The sequence below is a fragment of the Humulus lupulus genome, chromosome 3 (assembly GCF_963169125.1).
Source record: "Humulus lupulus chromosome 3, drHumLupu1.1, whole genome shotgun sequence".
Classification (NCBI taxonomy): Eukaryota; Viridiplantae; Streptophyta; class Magnoliopsida; order Rosales; family Cannabaceae; genus Humulus; species Humulus lupulus.
In genome coordinates, this window is record NC_084795.1 from 261589286 (window position 1) to 261609048 (window position 19763).

Here is a 19763-nt window from a genome sequence, read left to right on the forward strand (position 1 = left end):
ATTCTTTATTTATATATGATATGTTGATATTATGCAATTTTTTATATTTTAATATATTTTTAACTCATTAGTGGAATGTGCATGTTATAAATTGATTTAAGAGAATAAAAAATAAAAAGTGTAATATATAATGTATTAAGAATTTCTCAAAAATTTTACATATTTGGTTTCTGATTATTTTGGCCTGTGTGCCGTTCATTTTGTGGCCGCTGACCTTATATTTTATTAGAATTTGTATTTTTGAAATACTGTACGAGTGTTTTCAGCACACACATTCACACGACAAAAATTATTTAATATGAGAGATTTAGAGAATCTTATTAGTCCTCGAAGACTTTCAAAAGTTATTTTCTACTCATGTTGGTAATGCCATATGCTACTTTTTTCTAATTACGAAATTTTCAAGGTAATTACTTTGGAAATGTTATGCCCTTTTCACACTGATCGATGCCACTTCCGATATATAGTAAGGGAGCTTTCAGTATTACCAAACAAATATAAAATAAAGACTTTTTTTTTAATAAAATATTAATATATAAAGACCAAGACATAAGCGGGGTCATTTTATGTGGGGTGGGGTAGGGTGTTTGACCTCATCCTCATGGATAGGAAGTATAGGAAATAATGTACAAAGAAAATGAGCATGATTTGGTTAAACCAAAGGAGACCAAGACCAAAAATAAACACACACACTCGTGATTTGTCAAGAGTTTTTACATACATTGTACTCGTATGTACAAGTAAATGTTAGAATAATATGAAAGTGTGCATATGAACAATCTTATATACATGTAGGCGGAATTAATATATAGAATGAACATATACAAAAAGAATCGAATATTGTATACCTCCAGCCATTGCTATTGATAACCTCGATCTAGCTTTAGATCTACAAAAGAAAAGGAACAGAAGTTAGAACGAGTACACGGGCTTCCAAGCTCTCACTAACTCTTTTAGATGGAGTTACTGAAAGTCAGAATGAGCAGCGAGCTTGGAGACCGGTACTCTATATTTATAGAGTGAGACTTACCATCAGAGTCTCTACCACAGATTGAGATATTTCCTCAATCAGTTGGGATATGAAAAATCGGGTAACAACAAAATCAGGTAACAAACAATGTTGACCATTAATTAGAATATTTTGTCAATAAATTAAATATTGACTTTAATATATTAAATCAATTAGTTGATTTTATATACCAAACAAATAATATTCTAACATTCTCCCACTTGATCAGCATTTAAATTAATGTATTACTTAAGCCCGACGATCATCCCTGTTAGATAATAAACACATGAATCATGGCGATAGGTCCTCTTTTTATGACGAGTATTATCTTCCATGTATTACAATATATTTATTACATAACAATGTAATTTATGTGGCTATGTACTTAAACGAATAAACCTTATGTTTATTCAGGTCCTATGAAGATAAAATTTTCTCAAATAAATATTAAGATGCGCATAAACATGAGAAAACATCAAAATAAGAGTTTCATTGATAAAAACTTCAGTTTGTACAATAAATTTACATAAGGGAACCAAGTCCCATGTTCACTGCATGATCCTTGAATTTATGAGGTGGCAAGCCTTTCGTCATAGGATCGGCAATCATCAATTCAGTGCTAATGTGTTCAATGACCACTTTATTTTCTTTAACACGTTCTCTCACGGCTAAGTACTTGATGTCGATGTGCTTGCTTCGACTACCACTCTTGTTGTTCTTAGTCATGAATACAGCAGCTGAATTGTCGCAAAACATTCTCAATGGCCTAGATATAGAATCTACAACTCTAAGGCCTGAAATGAAACTCTTTAGCCATACACCATGCGATGTAGCCTCAAAACACGAAACGAACTCGGCTTCCATAGTAGAAGTAGCAGTCAAGGTCTGTTTGTTACTCCTCCATGATATAGCTCCACCGGCAAACATAAACACGTAACCAGAAGTTGATTTACGTGAATCAGTACAACCAGCAAAGTCTGAATCTGAGTAGCCAACTACTTCCAGGTTTTCGGTTCGTTTGAACATGAGTTTGTAATCCTTAGTACCCTGAAGATACCTCATAACTTTCTTTGCAGCTTTCCAGTGGTCTAATCCCGGGTTACTCTGAAATCTTCCTAGCATTCCGACAGCAAAGGCAATGTCGGGTCGTGTGCACACCTGAGCATACATCAAGCTTCCAACAGCAGAAGCATATGGGATGCTCTTCATTTCTTCCTTTTCAAAATCATTCTTTGGACACTGGCTCAAATTTAATTTTTCACCCTTAACGATAGGAGCAACACTTGGTGAACAATCTTTCATCCGAAATCTCTCTAAAACTTTGTTAATGTAGGTTTCTTGAGATAGACCTAAGATACCTTTGAATCTATCTCGATGGATCTTAATGCCAATGACATAAGACGCATCACCCATATCCTTCATCTCAAAGTTCTTTGAGAGAAATTGCTTCACCTCATGTAGCATGCCCTTATCATTGGTTGCAAGAAGAATATCGTCTACATATAAAACAAGAAAACAAATCTTACTCCCACTGACCTTCTGGCATATACATTGATCCATGACATTCTCTTCAAATCCAAAAGAAGAGATGACATCATGGAATTTTAAATACCATTGGCGGGACGCTTGTTTTAAACCATAGATGGACTTCTTAAGCTTGCACACCAAATGCTCACCATTACTAGAGGAAAATCCTTCTGGTTGTTTCATGTATACCTCCTCCTCTAGGTCACCATTTAGGAAGGCAGTTTTCACATCCATCTGCTGTAGCTCTAAATCGAAATGAGCAACTAATGCCAGGATAACTCTGAGGGAATCTTTCTTAGATACCGGAGAAAAGGTCTCCGTGTAGTCAATTCCTTCTTTTTGAGTGAATCCCTTAGCAACGAGTCTCGCTTTGTGTCTCTCAATGTTGCCTAATGAGTCTTTCTTTGTTTTGAAGACCCATTTACACCCAATAGCCCTCGCCCCATTAGGCAACTCAACAAGATCCCAGACTCCGTTGCTTTTCATAGAATTCATTTCTTCATTCATGGCATTGTACCACAGTTCCGATTCTTTGCTATTCATAGCTTGTGAAAACGTTTCTGGATCATTTTCGGCTCCAATATTGTAGTCAGATTCTTGCAAATACACAATGTAGTCACTAGGTATCGCCGATTTTATTGTCCTAGTGGATCTTCTTAAGGCTACACCAGCAGGCTCTTGAGGAGCGGGTGGTTCAGCTTGTTGTTCAACAATTATAGGCAACTCTTGAACAACTTGATCCATTTGAACTTCATCATTGACTTGTGGATCTTCAACAATTGGCTGTGGTGGTTCAACATCCATTTGGACTGCAGGGGTGTTATCGACCACAATCAATCTTGCTCTTGAGGTGGAGGGTTCTAAAGGATCTTTCTCAGAACCTAAGTCCTTGGATTGATCACTCCCACTAATCAAGGCATTTTCAAGAAATTTTGCATTCCTTGATTCCACAATCCTAGTGCTATGAGATGGACAATAAAACTTGTAACCTTTAGACCTTTCAGTGTAACCAATAAAGTATCCACTTATGGTCCTTGGGTCCAGTTTCTTTTCTTGTGGATTGTATACCCTAACTTCAGATGGGCATCCCCAAATGCGTACATGTTGCAAACTCGGTTTCCAACCTTTCCATAATTCAAAAGGAGTTTTGGAGACTGCCTTGGTTGGAACTCGATTTAATATGTACACGGATGTCTTTAGAGCTTCAGTCCACAAGGATTTAGGAAGGTTAGGGTTGCTGCTAAGCATACTTCGCACCATGTCCATCAATGTTCGGTTTCTCCTTTCTGCAACACCATTTTGCTCGGGTGTACCGGGCATGGTATATTGGGCAACAATCCCATTTTCTTGAAGAAACTTTGCAAAAGGACCAGGTGCTTGTCCATCTTCAGTGTATCTACCATAATATTCTCCACCTCTATCTGATCTCACTATCTTAATTTGCTTGTTGCATTGTTTCTCTACTTCAGCTTTAAATATCTTAAAGACATCTAACGCTTCGCTTTTGTTATGAAGTAAGTAGATATACATGTAGCGTGAGTAATCATCTATGAAAGAGATGAAGTATTTCTGACCATATAAGTCCATGTCTGGACTACATATATCAGTATGTATGATTTCTAATAGGTCAGAACTCCTATGGACACCACTTTTCTTAGACTTGGAGGTATGCTTTCCCTTAATGCAATCCACACAAGTATCAAAATCAGTAAAATCTAAGGTATTGAGTACCCCATCATTTACTAACCTTCTAATTCTATCAATAGAGATATGTCCCAATCTCCGGTGCCATAATGTAGAGGAATTCTCATTCATAACACATCTTTTATTGCCAGCGTGAACGTGCATAGTATTATAAGCGGTATTGTTTTGTAAATTAAGGCAGTAAAGACCATCAGACAAAATACCATTTCCAACACATTCAGATTTATTATATAAATTAAAAGATTTGTCTGAAAATGTAAAGGAAAAACCAAAAGGTACAAGTCTTGAAACGGAAATCAAGTTTCTAGAGAAACTTGGTACATAAAATGTCTTTTCTAACTTTAAAACAAAACCGCTACTTAAAACTAAATGGCACGTTCCTATAGCCTCCACATGTGAGCCCATCTTGTTTCCGGATAAGATGCTTTGCGCACTTCCCACTGGCTTCCTTAGGTTTTGTAAACCCTGCAAGGAATTTGAAATGTGAATTGTCGATCCAGAATCAATCCACCATGTGTTAATATTAACATTAGCCATATTAGATTCATAACATACGAATGAAATTGGATTACCTTTGTCGTCCATCCATTTCTTGAACTTGGCGCATTCCTTTTTCGCATGTCCCTTCTTTTTGCAGAAGAAACATTTGATGGAATCCTTCTTTATATCGCCTTGGGGAGGCACTTTATTTTTCCCCTTGTCCTTCTTGGATGGTTTGCATTTCTTGCCTTGGGTGGCCATGTGAGCACTTTCACCTTGTTCCTGCAGGAGCCTTGCTTCTTCTTGAGCACACATGGTTATCAGTTCATTGATACTCCATTTGTTCTTATGTGTGTTGTAGGAAATTTTGAAAGGCCCATATTGAGGTGGAAGATGGTTAAGGATGTAGTAGACCAGGAAGGTTTCAGGAATGACTGCATCAAGTTTCTTCAGTTGAGCAGAAATGTCCCTCATCTTTGAAATATGTTCTCTAACTCCTTTGACACCAGTGAGTTTTGTGGATGAGAACTGGTGGATGAGGTTGTTGTAAAGTGGTTTGTCCAAAGTGTCGAACTGCTCATCGATCAGTTTGATCAAGTCTTTGACTTTCTCAGGTTGCTCCACCGATCCACGCATTCCCAGAGGGATCTTGGACATGATGAACATGATGCTGAGGCGATTGGACCGCTCCCATTTCTCATATAGTGCGATTTGAGCAGCAGTGCTAGTCGCAGTGATTGCAGCATGTTCGTCCTTCCTTATTGCGTAGTCCATGTCGGCACAGCATAAATGAAGAAGAACTCGTTCCTTCCAGATTTTGAAATTATCACCCCTAAGCTCAGGTATTTCGGTAAGGATTTCAGCGAAACTAGAGGATGATGAAGAAGCTGCATGAATAGGATTACAAACTTAGATTTAGAAGATTGAGGCTTAATGAAGTCATGTTTTACCAATGTATAACATGCTGAAGATTGAAATTTTATCAAACAAAAATTGCTTGTGGGCTAAATTTTTAATTTAATAAAATTGGATGTAAATGATGATAGATTATTCAAACGAATTATTTGGGATAAAGTAAGGTTTGATACTTCTATCTTTATTAAACTTTATGATAAAACTATTAAATTAATTATCATAACTCCTGTGGGTAAATTAAGAAAATTAATTTAATATATTATCCTAATTGATTATATAAATATAATAAAATCCCTGTGGGGTAAAATTGTTATATTTATATAATCAATCACAATTTTGTCCATTATGTGATCCTTTCAAATTAATATATAATTTTATATAATTAAAGATGCTGTGGCTACTCCCTAATTATGTAAAATTATATGGTTCACTAGACATTATGTTTTAGGCTCTAGGAAGACCTAAGAACAATTTCGTTATAACATAATAGGCAATCACAGAGAGTAGTGCTCCTAGTGTGGTCGTCCGAAGATCATTAAAAATCGTTCTAGATTTGAGCATTTGTCTCAGTTTCATGCGTTCTTATGTCAACCACAAAATTGTTTATGAATTATTCATAATTTTATTCACCCTAAATGTTTTATGAATATTTTATGAATAAATTATGAAGATTAATGTGCTAAATATTATTCAACCTATCTTAATGTTTTGAATATAATCTAAATATATCTAGCACAATAATGGAATATATATAATGTATTTAAAATTATAAAGGCATACATATAAAATTAAAGATAATTATACTCAAAATAAATTTTGCATGAATAAGAACAAAATAATCATACAAATTAGTATAATTAATTATATGTACGAAAATACAATAATTCCATATATATACTTAATGGTAGAAAAAATCATGCTTAATAAGACAATAACATCATTTACTGATTTCGTGAATTAATAAAATAATTGCACAAACTTAATTGTAAAAATTTCTTACATTCTTAAAATAGCACAATTATTTAATATTGCATGAATAAAAGAAATATACCATACACCAAAATCAAGAAAGTGCACATTTTAATTAATTTCCAAATATATAATTTACCAAAATTATATGTTTTAATTAAATTGGCAAGATAAAATTTATTGTCCAAATTGGTTCGAAATTCATGTCTAAAGAGATTCATGACGTTAGATTGATTAAACAACAACAAAAAATCGAAATTTAATATCAAAATTGTTTTTGGCCATAACCGGGTACATGAAGGTTGCAAAACTGATTTTGGATTCTCAAAACTTGATTTGGAAACATAGATCATTAGAAAAAATAATCTGAAGGATTTCTAATGGTACTTATGTGGAAAATTAGTTTTGAAACAAAAAATCGAAAAATATGAGACATTAAAACTCTCTATCAAAATAAAAATAAAAATAAAAATTATGAATATGGCCCTCAAACAATATATAAAACTATATACACGAATATATAATATATGTGTATAGATGAAGACATAGGCACATCTATAAATCATAAAAAAATATATGTGTATAATTTGTTTATATTGCCAAAATATGTTAGATATAACATATATGTAAACACAAAACAATACAAACACAATAAAATTACCAAAAGAAATTTTGTTAAATGTAGGCCAACCAAAACCGAAGATATATGTATATATATATATATGAATATGAATATGAAGGCATATATAAATCAAATAAATATACATGCAGATAAAATTAGCAAGGCAGAGATGTAGACTGGCGACTGATACCAAATGATAGATTAATATGAAAGTGTGCATATAAACAATCTTATATACATGTAGGCGGAATTAATATATAGAATGAACATATACAAAAAGAATCGAATATTGTATACCTCCAGCCATTGCTATTGATAACCTCGATCTAGCTTTAGATCTACAAAAGAAAAGGAACAGAAGTTAGAACGAGTACACGGGCTTCCAAGCTCTCACTAACTCTTTTAGATGGAGTTACTGAAAGTCAGAATGAGCAGCGAGCTTGGGGACCGGTACTCTATATTTATAGAGTGAGACTTACCATCAGAGTCTCTGCCACAGATTGAGATATTTCCTCAATCAGTTGGGATATGAAAAATCGGGTAATAACAAAATCAGGTAACAAACAATATTGACCATTAATTAGAATATTTTGTCAATAAATTAAATATTGACTTTAATATATTAAATCAATTAGTTGATTTTATATACCAAACAAATAATATTCTAACAGTAAAATGTAAAAAGACTAAGTTTCAATGGAGATCCTCCTCAACTTAAGAGCTCTTCCTTCTTGACAAAGTCGAATTTGTCATATTTGGTTGGAAAAGTCAAAGCTCTACATACATTTAAATTCATAGAATTCTCTTGATCTGTATGAATGTGATTGTAGTATGTGGAATGTTATAAGTTTAATACTATGCAGCTGCTGTGTTTTTGTATTCGTCGTAATTACGCAAGATTAATAGTTGGTTTTTTTTTTTTTTTTTGAAGAGTTGTTGATTAGTGAATGGTCTATAAATTAAAGTCTCGTGCTTTAATTTTTTCAAAGGAAAGTCTATAAATTTATTAAAAACATAAGAAATTAATAGAAAATTACTTGAATATATAAAATGATACATGATATTAAAAATAATTACAAATTAAAATAACTAAGGGAAAAACAATTACATATATATCTTTCTTTTACTATAACTAATTAGTAACCACTTTCATATACCCAATTTATAAATAATTACATTTTTAGGGGGAAAACTCAATTTTTGAAACAATGCAATACTTTTGTAACAAATTCCACAAATTGGAGGTTGAACCCCTCGAGGGTGGGTATTTGTAAACTCAATGTGTAAAAAGAGAGTGAAAGTAGGATTTTTTTTATAAAAATAGCCACCTTAGGAGTAGGTTGTATCGATACCACATTTGAGCTCAAATAGCTTTTGGTGGTGCTGGAATTTTTTTTCAAAGTGGTGGATAGACCCATAAACTCATTAAAAAACAACGATGGATAGTCGGATTTCTAATATAAAATACAATATTGATGTATTTGGTATTTTTGTAATTAAAGTTGCAGCCTTATATTTGTTAATATAATGTTAAAAGCATTAGAAGATGTAAATATTCTATGTATAAACTTGTAAAGTTGTGCCTAATTTTCAATTAAATCCTGTTGGGCTATAGATATTTACCAGCTCATTGACTCCTCCACAAAAATATAAATAACAGTGGCTAAACATATTTAGAATTGTAATTTTTGAATCTGAGCTAGTTTGTTGAAATAATTGACTCATCGAGTGATATAACTGAGCCAAACATTAGAGATAGAGAGAACTAAAAGAACTTGTTAGTTTACAAAACTCAGCAAGTTAATAAACACATCTAATATTTCGGGAGAAACTATTTAAAAAATGGAACTTTAATGATAAGCTGGTTAAGAGAAAACACATAAATAAGAACCTCCCGCAAAATGCTATTTGTGTTAAATTTTCTCTCCTTTCATCTATGGGCTTGGCCCATCTTCTAACTTGAACGCTTGTACTGGTTGCTAAGCCCATTTGAATAAGACCCCAAACAGCAAAAAGGCTTTCTCTATAATATTAGCACAAAAGAATTGATAGAAATTAAAAAAAAAAAAGAGAAGTTTACATTGAGAAAAATAACTTAGTTATTATATTTTGAGAATTTTTCAAAAATATGTTTTTTATACTATTAATGTGCAAAAATATGAGAATTATACTTTTCTTAATTTGTATGGGAAAATTTATTAAACATAAAATTAAAGTATGGAAAATATAATTAGCAACTAACTAAAATATAGAAATGGCACATTTTTTATCATAGTTATATTTTCTTTGATTTTGAAAATGATTTTTTTTTTCATTTTTTTTTCCCTTCATTTTTTAGTTATTTTTTCTTTTTTTTTCCTTACTTATTTTTTCTTCCATTTTTTCATTTTTTTCTACCAATTTTTTCATTTATCCTTTTTTTTGCATCCATTTTTCCATTCTTCTTCTTCATTTTTATTAATTTATCTATTTTTTTTATTTCATTTGTATTGTTTTGTTTTTTTCATATTTTTTCAGTTTTTTTTCCTTTTTTTCATTTTTTTCCTTCTATTTTTCTTCATTTTTGTATTTATTATTTTCTCCTCCCATTTTTTTTTCTTTCTTCACACATATGAGCTTTTTTTTTTCTTTTGTTCTACCAAATTTATCATTCATTTTTTTCTTTCCATTTTTCCATTATTTTTCTTTTTCTTCTTCTTTTCATTTTTATTCATTCATCTATTTTTCCGTTTTTTCACACATATTTCAACATTACATAATTATTTTACTATGTTTTATTTATTATATTTTATTATTATAATTTTTTTATAGTTTTTTTTACTATATGTAAAAAAAAATTCAAATCAATTTTTTCAGCATTTTCTTTTTACTGTAACTCTTACAAGAGCACCGAAATTCGGATAGAAAACTAATAAAAATATGAAAACGTGAATGGGTAACTAGATACCCTGATGGGAACATTCAAATCTAAAAAAAAAATTATATGAAGAAGATGGTAGAGAAGGAAAAGGGGGTGGATTTGATTTTTTTTTCTATCTTCAAATTTGTGGAAACTGGTTACCTTCCCGTTATTTGTGTGTATATTTCTGGGGGGTAACTGGTTACATTCACGTTTTTTGTATGTATATTTCTGGGGGTGACTAGTTACCTTCATGTTATGATGTGTGTGTATAATTATGAGTTCTTTATGGTAACTTGTTACCTATGTTACTAAAATCATAGTTACTTTTTCCTTTTTTTAATGAAGTGTTCTTCCTCTTTTTCATTCAGATTTGATGTTTCTTTTCATATTTAATATGAGTAACCCGTCACCCCTCTTATGGTAACTGGTTTCCCCTCTTATGGCAGAAGGTTACTCCTCTCAGAGTAACTAGTTACTCTTCCTGGTACATGTTATTTAATCTAGTTCTAGGATTTTTTTTTACTTAATTGTCAAAGATCATTCAACTAACTGGTTACCTTACCCAGGATTTGAAAAAAGAAACGTACAATATAAAAATAAAGGAAAATGTTTATAATAAATAAAAAATAATAAACACAATTCATATCACAAAAAAATAAAAATAATAATTGCAAAAACAACCAAAGAAAAATTCAATATAAAATTAGTTATATAAAAATAATACAAAATAAAAACAAATAAGCTAAAAAAAAAATAATAAAATTACAAACATACCCTTCCAAGTTAATAAAACTTGATTAAGAGTAAAACTATGACATAAACCAACTTTTATACAAAAATATGAGAAAATAAATGTATAAAAGTGAAAAATCTTTAAAAAAAAAAAGCCATAAATAAACTTTTTTTTTTTTAAAAAAAAACCATATTTTTGCACACTTTATTAAAAATCTCATATAAAATGTAATTTCCTCTTATATTTATGTGCATTTAACTTTTGTCATTAAATATGATAAGTTGACCCAAAAAAAAAAGTAATAAATATGACACAAAAATACAATATTCAATCTCTCCCTCCCCATCTCTTACTTTTACACCATCCTGAAACTTTTTTTTTCTTCATCTCTCCATTCTTTTCGGTCGCGCACAGTCAGCAGCTCCATCTCCAGCGGTGTGGGGTCTTTTTATTCTTCTTTTGGTTTTGTTCTTATTATTGTTTTCCTTCTTTTTCACATCTAATTTTGCATTTTAAATTTGAATTTTTTTTCCGGACCTAACTATAACCAGTTAGTATCACGATATGTTTAGGTTTTTTTTTTCATATCTGATTTTCTTTTTTCCAGATCTGACTAAGTAATCAAGTACCATGGCGAATGATTCCTATTTCTTTTTCAGATTTGATTTTTTTTTCAAACCTAGCTATAACCAATTACGATAACGATCAATTTATATATGATTTTTTTCACACCTGACTAAGTAACTAGGTACCATAGCGATTGATTCCTTTTCTTTAGACCTAATTGTGACCAGTTATGATAAAGATCAGTTTAGATATTTTTTTTTGTTTAGATGTCATTTTCTTTTTTCGCACTTGACTAAGTAGCTATGTCATGATTTTTTTCATTTCTGTTTTTCTTTTTTTAGACCTAGTTAAGTAAATAATTACCATCACATCACTAAAAAATAAATACTATTTTGGTTACCACCTTAACACTATAAAAATTATACAAAACAATTTGTTGACGCCGTTTTTCGTCAAACAGTGAAAGAAGAGCACATAAACAATAGTTGATAATGGCCAATTCAAATAAAACAATGTAAACACACGATTTTTACGTGGTTCAGCAGTTAAATCTGCCTAATCCACGAGTCTCTGTTATTAATACTCAAGATTATCTCTGAGAATTCTTCAAGAATAAATTCTCCAGAGTTTTCTCTCAAGGATCAGAATTTCGGTCCTTTACAATGGTGCATGGCCTCTCTATTTATAGAGAAGGCTGCAGAATACTATCCCACGTATTTTTGGTAGTTACTCTTTTTGTATAAATAAAATAAATGGCTTTAAATGCCTATAATCAGATATAAAAGGAAATGTCCCCTGAAGACCAGGAAACGTATAACTGACCAAATAATATCCCACGATTCTAGGGGATTTACAATAATAAATGAGGATTACATCTCATATTTATAACACTTGTAGATATTCAAGGTAGTTATCGCGTATCTCTAAGGCTTTAGCTTCCCAGGTTTCCCGTCATCTATCGAGCTAGAAACATCTCCCGAGGCCACATGGCTTTCGAGATCGTACGTGCGTCGAGCTCGGGGCTCCTGATCCGAAGTTGTCCTTGAAGATGAGTGTGTTCCCGGAGCTATCTTTCGAGATCATGAATATTTCGAGGTCACCATACTCGAGGTCGTCTATATCCTGCAAGCTCGACATACAATCCTGGAGCATGTTTCCAACCTTATGAGTCCACTTATTTGTGAATCCAACTTTCGAGGTCATAATTAACATAGCTCGAAATCTTGGTGTAACACAATTGATAGTAGTAACCGGTTACTACCACATAAATTTTTAACAAAATTATTCAAAAAAAAACATGGTAAAGAAAAATAAAATCCCCAAATTATATGGAAAAAACCCATAACGATATAAAAAAAATAAAAAGCCATAAAAATACACAAAATTAAAAATCCCATATTTATCAAAGTTGATGAAAAAAAACCTCATTTCATGTAATTTCCTCTTAAAAAAACTAATGATTAAGAAAATACACTTGTTGTTAATATAAAAGTTTAAGATAATGAAGTGTCACTTCTATGTTTGTATAATAGTAAATGATCAAGTTGATAAATTGATGAGAACATGTTGAGAAACTCATATACCAAAACTAATAATATATTATATATCATATCAGTTTATGTGATAAATCGAAATAAGATCATTCACTAAAACTCTCCCCATTAAAATATACAAAATTTACATTTTTTTTTTTTGAAAAACCCCAAGAATCATCTTTCAAGCAATGAGCTTAAAGAAAATGTGAAGGGAGACTGATTGTATTAATTCTTCTCATATAAAATGAGATCATGGATACAAGAAGGGTAACCAGGCCACAAAACTTTACTAATAACTTCCGACAATACATATTTAGCTAAGGAATGGGCAACAATATTAATAGTTTTAGCACAGAAAGAAAGACTAACAGAGTGAAAAGTTGAAAAACTGAGTCGAAAATCTGCTAAGACTAACCCCAGAGAAGAAGCCAAAGGAACCTGGTTATTAAACTTCAAAACCACATTCAAAGAATCAGATTCAAACCACACATTTTGGAGACCCGATAAACGGCATTGGTTGGCAGCATGTTTTAAAGCTATAACTTTTGCTATTTCAGGAGAGAAAGTAAAATTTACATCTTTTGTATATAAAAGATTACCTTTCTTTCTTTTTTTTTTTGTTGTGAAAAATGACTAATATATATTTGGTATATATTATTTGTATTTATGTATTTGAAATGAATTAAAGAGAATGTGTTTTTTTAAAGTTTTTAAAAGATTAGGTCATGACTCATGTCGCTATATTTCGTTTTGAGAAAAAGTAAGCAATGGGCTTGGCCCATACTCAAACTAGAAGGCTCGTGTGGGCTGATGGGCCATTTAAACAAGAATCCGAACAAAAAGAGTAATTTGGGCTTTTAGAAGATCACATTTTGGTGCATATAAACCCAAATGTTTCCGTCGTCTTGACTCTTCTTGCCTTGCAATTCTGCCTCTGTGTTGCTACTAGGGTTTCGCTGCTCTGGTTATATATTCTCTAATTTTCCAATATTTTTTTATCCAGAAATGAATTCTCATTCTCGAACTTTTCCATATTCTTCATTTATATCAATTAAGTAATAATCTTTGTTAAGCGCGGCCCTTAAGATCGCCTTCCTCTATAACCATGGAAGCGTGTCGAGTCATAGCTGCGCAAGAGCAATATGTTTATTTGGGAAAGTCTCTCAAGGGTTTTCCTTGACAAACCTACCCACTTTCCCCACCTTAAAATTCTTCATTGGGCATTTACCCTTTACTTTGGATCTCAAATTTGACCATTTTCCGAACCCTTTGGGTGTTTTGGCTAATGGGAATTTCAGGTCTTCAGAGTTACACTTGTGAAATGCCTTTTATTTTGAAGTGGCAACATTTCTTTCTTACACAAATTTGAATTATATTTTAGTGATTTGTTGATTTTGTTTTGTTGGGTTTGGCTTTTGCAAGAATGATGATTCAATTAGATGTGTGAAAAGGAGAATATAAACTCCTTTTATGAACTCAAATATTTGAGGCATTTGGAACTGTCTGACTTGCTTGCCGCAACACTCATTTGGAACTCTTTTTGTTTTGTTTGGGTTGCGATGTTGATTTTAACATATAACTTCTGTAATCAAAACTAAAAGGATTATAAGCAAACTTCACTGCTAAAATATTGAAAATGGCATTTTGTGGTTTAGATTTTTGGTCCAATACATAAACTTAATCTTTATGTTGTTTGTTGATCCTTAAAAGCACAGCTTAACTGATTAAACACTAGATCTTACCCCTATCTTTTTCTTTTGAAAACGAAAAGTCGTAGGTGTAAAAGGACATGCAGGCAGCATTTAAATAATGAAGCTTTGAAGTAATGAAGATTGATGATAATTTAGAACTATAACGTCAATCATTCATCATCTTTTCCCTTAGTACAACGCTTCTGCCTATTTATTACATTAGGCGATTTAAAATTTTTGCAACCGCCCAATGTAATTTGATCTCCTCCCACCCAATTAAGAGTTTGTTTAATTTTTTTTAAAAAAATACATATTTATACAATTATTAATAATAAAATTGAATTTAAATTAAATATAAAAAAATCCCAAGTTTCAAAGTGATAAGTTACAAATTCAAACTAAAAATAGGAAAATTAATAAAAAAAATTTGTGAAAAATATATGTATTTTAAAAAAATTAATTTTAGCCATAATTGGGTTGGAGTCTAATTTTTGTTAAGAGCAAGTTTAATGGTAACATCACTTTTGGTTGCTAAAGTATATAAGGCAACATTGCATGGCAGTGGCAACGTTGCTAAGTCTCACAATTTATAAAAAAATTTAGTAGTCACGTTGGCATTAATCTGACAAAAGTGAGTCAAGGTACTCATGTAGCTATTGCATTAAAGATGTTCTAAGGAGTATTGGCATCTAATTTTTATTAGGGATATTAGTGCCTAAAATATCTTGTCATTCAAGTACTTAAATGTCTAGCAGTTTGGTAGCTAAGATTTAATTATATAATTTTGGAAACTTAAAATATGTGGATCCGTTGGTAAGTTGTTTTCTAAAACTCATTTTAAATCTGGGATATTAGTTTCATCTAGTAAAATGGAAAACAAATTTGTGGGCCCCTCGTGTATTTGTTTACTTTTTTGTTGTTAATTATTATAATAATTATAATATGTTGGATTAAACCTGTCACATAATATATTTAAGTCTTCTTATATATATATATACTAGATATAAGTAGCGTAAAATGCATATTTCTGTTATTTTATTTATAAAATTTATTAATTATTTGTATTAAATTTATATTAATGTCATATAAATTTTAAATAAATATCCTGTTTTAATTAAATAATTTATTTATTTATTTTAAGTTTATGTTTGTTTTAGTTTTTGAATCTAGGATTGACAATAAAAGATTATATATTATATGTTTAAATTTAAGTTTCTTGGTAGTTTTTTTTAAAAAGTAATTGGTTGCTAATTGACAGTAGATTATATTATATGTTTAATATGATATTATTCTAATGAGTGAGTTTAAGTTTAATTAAATTTTATTTAAGTTATAAAACATATGATTTTATTATTTTAAAATAATTATCATTGTAAAATATTTAAATAATATCATATTTTAATTTATTTAATTGTTTATTATTTTTAAATAATTATTATTGTAAAATATCTCAAAAATATCATATTTTAATTTATTTAATTATTTATTATTCTTAAATAATTATCAACGTAAAATATCTCAAAAATATCCTATTTTGATTTTTTTAATTTTTTATTTTATTTTATTTAAGTTTAAGTGATGTTTACAAACTACCGTTAAATATAAGAATATTTTGTTAAATTTAATATTAAAAAAAATAAAAAACTGTTAAAACCAAGAATTTTTGTTATCTACACACTTATTATATAGAAGATGTATATTTATAAATATTGTGTAATCTTTTTCTATTCATGAATGAAACAAAAATTGTGTTCTAATATAATTAATAAATCATTTTTGGATAAATAAAATGAAACTTTGAATTCCAATTAATATCATTATAAAAATCCAAAATTAGTTTGCAAGATTAAACAATGATGCAATTGATTTTATTAAAAAAAAACTTAAAATATGTAAAAGAAAATGTGTCACAACTAACAACCTGATTTTATAATGAACTTTTTTTCATATTAAATTGAACTCTATTTTTTATTATTAATTCTAAACAAGAAATAAAAAATCTTGTGAAATTTTTTAACTTACAAATTAAAATAACTTAGTTAATTGAAACAAATTTAACTTTAATTAAAAAAAACTATATGAATAAATTATTATTATTATTATGAATTTAATGTTTTAATTTTAATTTAACTAAAATAATTTTCTTCATATTTTGTTTTTGTTGTATTTTTCAGATTTTATATTAATCACATATTTTGTTTTAAAACTTAAAAATAGTTTACAGATATTGAATCAATCACAATTTCAAAAACATATTTTCAGATACAAAATCCAAATTTTCATTTCAACATCACACTTTTTAAAAATATAGTTTTCTAATCGCGAACCAATGCGACTCTAAGTTATGTTTACGGAATAAATACATTTAGTAATAGGAATCATATCTTGCCATCATTCACTTTCATTTGTTTACTTTTATTTAGTAATAGGAATACTTTATGTGGGCCACATGAATTTAGGAGAAAACAATAAAAATGTTTTCCTTTCTATTTTATTAAGTAATCACATTACAAGTCAATGACTTTTATTTAATTCAATATATTTTTTATTTTTAAAAATTAATAGACAAATTTACCCTTACACAATCTTTTTTTTTTAAAAATCTTTTTTTTTTATAAAGGGCATGTTGACGCCGTTTTTCGTCAACTTAAAATGTAGAGCACGTAAACAATAAAAACTATAGCAAAGAAGAATAATACAGTAGAACAATAAGGCTTTTTTACGTGGTTCAGCAGTTAATTCTACCTAGTCCATGAGTCTTTTTTATTAGGACTTTGGAGTTTTATGGAATTCCTTCAAGGATAAATTCTCCAGAAATTCTCTTAAGATCACAAAAATTCGGTCATTTTCAAGTGTTCATGACTTCTCTATTTATAGAGAGTTCTTAGAGTTCGTTCTCACATATTTCGGGAAGATACTCTTCTTCATTAATGGGAATAATGAAATTAAATTATGTAACTCCTATATACAAGAAAACGTCCCCTGAAGACCAGGGGCGTATAACCGACTAGTTAATATCCCTTTATTGTAGGGAAGTTACAACAATAAATATCTCTTGAATGCATGGACTGCGTCTCATCAGATGACTCACTAAGTTGTTCGAGGTCAGCAATCAGCCTCATGTCAGTCTGGGTCTCTGAGTAAATCACGAGCTGTATTACTTTCCCCAAGGCCAGCTTGGAGCGGGTAAATACCACCGAGGCCGCCTCATTCTGGGCTCACACCCATACCAAGCTCGAGCCACTTTGATCCAAGGATACCCGACAATGGATATACTCCGATGTTGTGTCTTTCGAGCTTAGAAAGGACTTCGAGGCTACCTATCTTCGAGGTTGCCACATTGCTTCGAAGGTTTGGCGTCTAGATCACGAACATGTATTTTAGCTATCGCGAGCTCACACCTGACGAATCCAGCTTTCGAGGTCACGACCTCAGGTCTCGAAATTTGGGTGTAACATTTTGCCCCCTCAAAAGTATTAGTTCGAATCCTATGAGAAGGAAACTTTTGAACTACTTTATTCGGGAATCGCTCCGTCACACATACTCGAGTATGGACACGCGCCAACTAGGTATTGCTCACTCAATGTACTTGAGTTCCTTGGAAACCAGCCCATGATCGTTCGCCTGCTACCTTTATGGTACCATCATGTCACTTATCCCTGGCCATCGGATTTGATACGGAATCTGGCCAATGGCCCAGATTAATCCAGCCTTTCGCATTTTCATGGGCTTATAAATTGGACCCCAGTCGTCTTCTTCCTTTACTCTCACGTTCATTTCAGAGAGAAAAAAGGAAGAAGGAAAAACCAGAACCCTCCTTGCCCATTTCTTGCATGTTCTCGAAGCCGAGTAGACAAAGTAACATTGGAATCTTTGACTCAGTGAGGTCGTACTTGCAACCGCTCGTTCGCTCATCCATTTCTCTATTTCATCCGATCACATTGTGTAAGTATCAGTTCATGGCTTCTTTGCGTTACGTATATACATTTTTTTTTCTTTTTATGCACGCTTATGCTTCTGTTGCATCGTAGGCATTATGATTTATTCTCGTCCCTTTTATCAATCCACTAGTTTAATCGCACTAGTATTAGATTCAAACCCAGCTTCTGCGAAAAAGGGTCCAAAAATGGTTCCCTTTTTTTTTGGGTTTTTAGAAGCCGTATCTTGCACACGAAGGTATCAGGTACAAAATTAGGGTCTACCTTTAAGGAATGCATGATTCCCAAAAATATCACCTTTTCAATAACCGCCACCTTTCTTTGCTAATATTTCAGGATTTCCCATGACAAATCCACCTTCCTATCCTTCGGTGGAACACACGCTCTGGGACTGGTCTCGTCTCCTTTGGATCGAGCTTGACTTGTAGTCTCGATCATTCGAGCTTAGGTGCTATTTATCTCTGTACTTCTTGCTTTTTTGGCCCTCACCTTTTTAATTTCTTGTTAGATGCCGCAGAATTCAGGAAAGTGGTGGGGGTCAAAGTTCGCAATTCCTTATTCGCCAGTAACGCCGAGCCCGGAATCTCCTTTCACTCAGAATCAACGTCTACTTCGGGAAGACGAACTAAGGCGTGAGCAAGAGGACACTCGAGATCACTTCCGACGTCAGATAGACGAGGTCGAAGAAGGGAAAAGGAGAAGACTAAGGGTCGCCCTTCATCCAGATTCTGATACCGAGCCTAGACCGATCCCACTCGACCCTTCGCTTAAAGTGACAATCGCCTTCAAACCAGGTGATCTGCAGTTTTCACTGATGGGGGAACCCTCTACCTCACAGCCGAGGAGGGAGTTTTTTGAGGCCGAGCATTATTGGAGCTCGGTTACGTCACTAGGCCAGATAACCGATATCTTGGCCTTTCATGGTATAGGACTATTAGGCTCGCTAAGGTGTCGAGCCCCGACCTCCCACAAGCGAAGCTGCCACGCTCCAGGAGATGGAAATCCTGACAGCAAGCTGAGATACACAGCTTGGAGCCAGGAGCACATGAAGGCAGGGACGATACTGCCCTTGAAGTCTTTTTTCAAGGACTTCACAGATTTTGTTGGGTTGGCCCCCTTCCAGCTCAACACCAACTCTTACAGGGTTCTGTCTGCCCTGAGGTCGCTTTAC

At 31.8% G+C, this 19763-nt stretch overlaps 1 non-coding gene across 1 annotated transcript; it reads left to right on the forward strand.

Moving 5' to 3' along the window:
* The first annotated feature begins 14373 nt into the window (after positions 1-14373).
* On the forward strand, positions 14374-14480 carry LOC133828409 (small nucleolar RNA Z266). Its single transcript, XR_009891028.1, has one exon. It is a non-coding gene; the product is annotated as a small nucleolar RNA Z266 (small nucleolar RNA).
* Positions 14481-19763: the final 5283 nt, after the last annotated feature.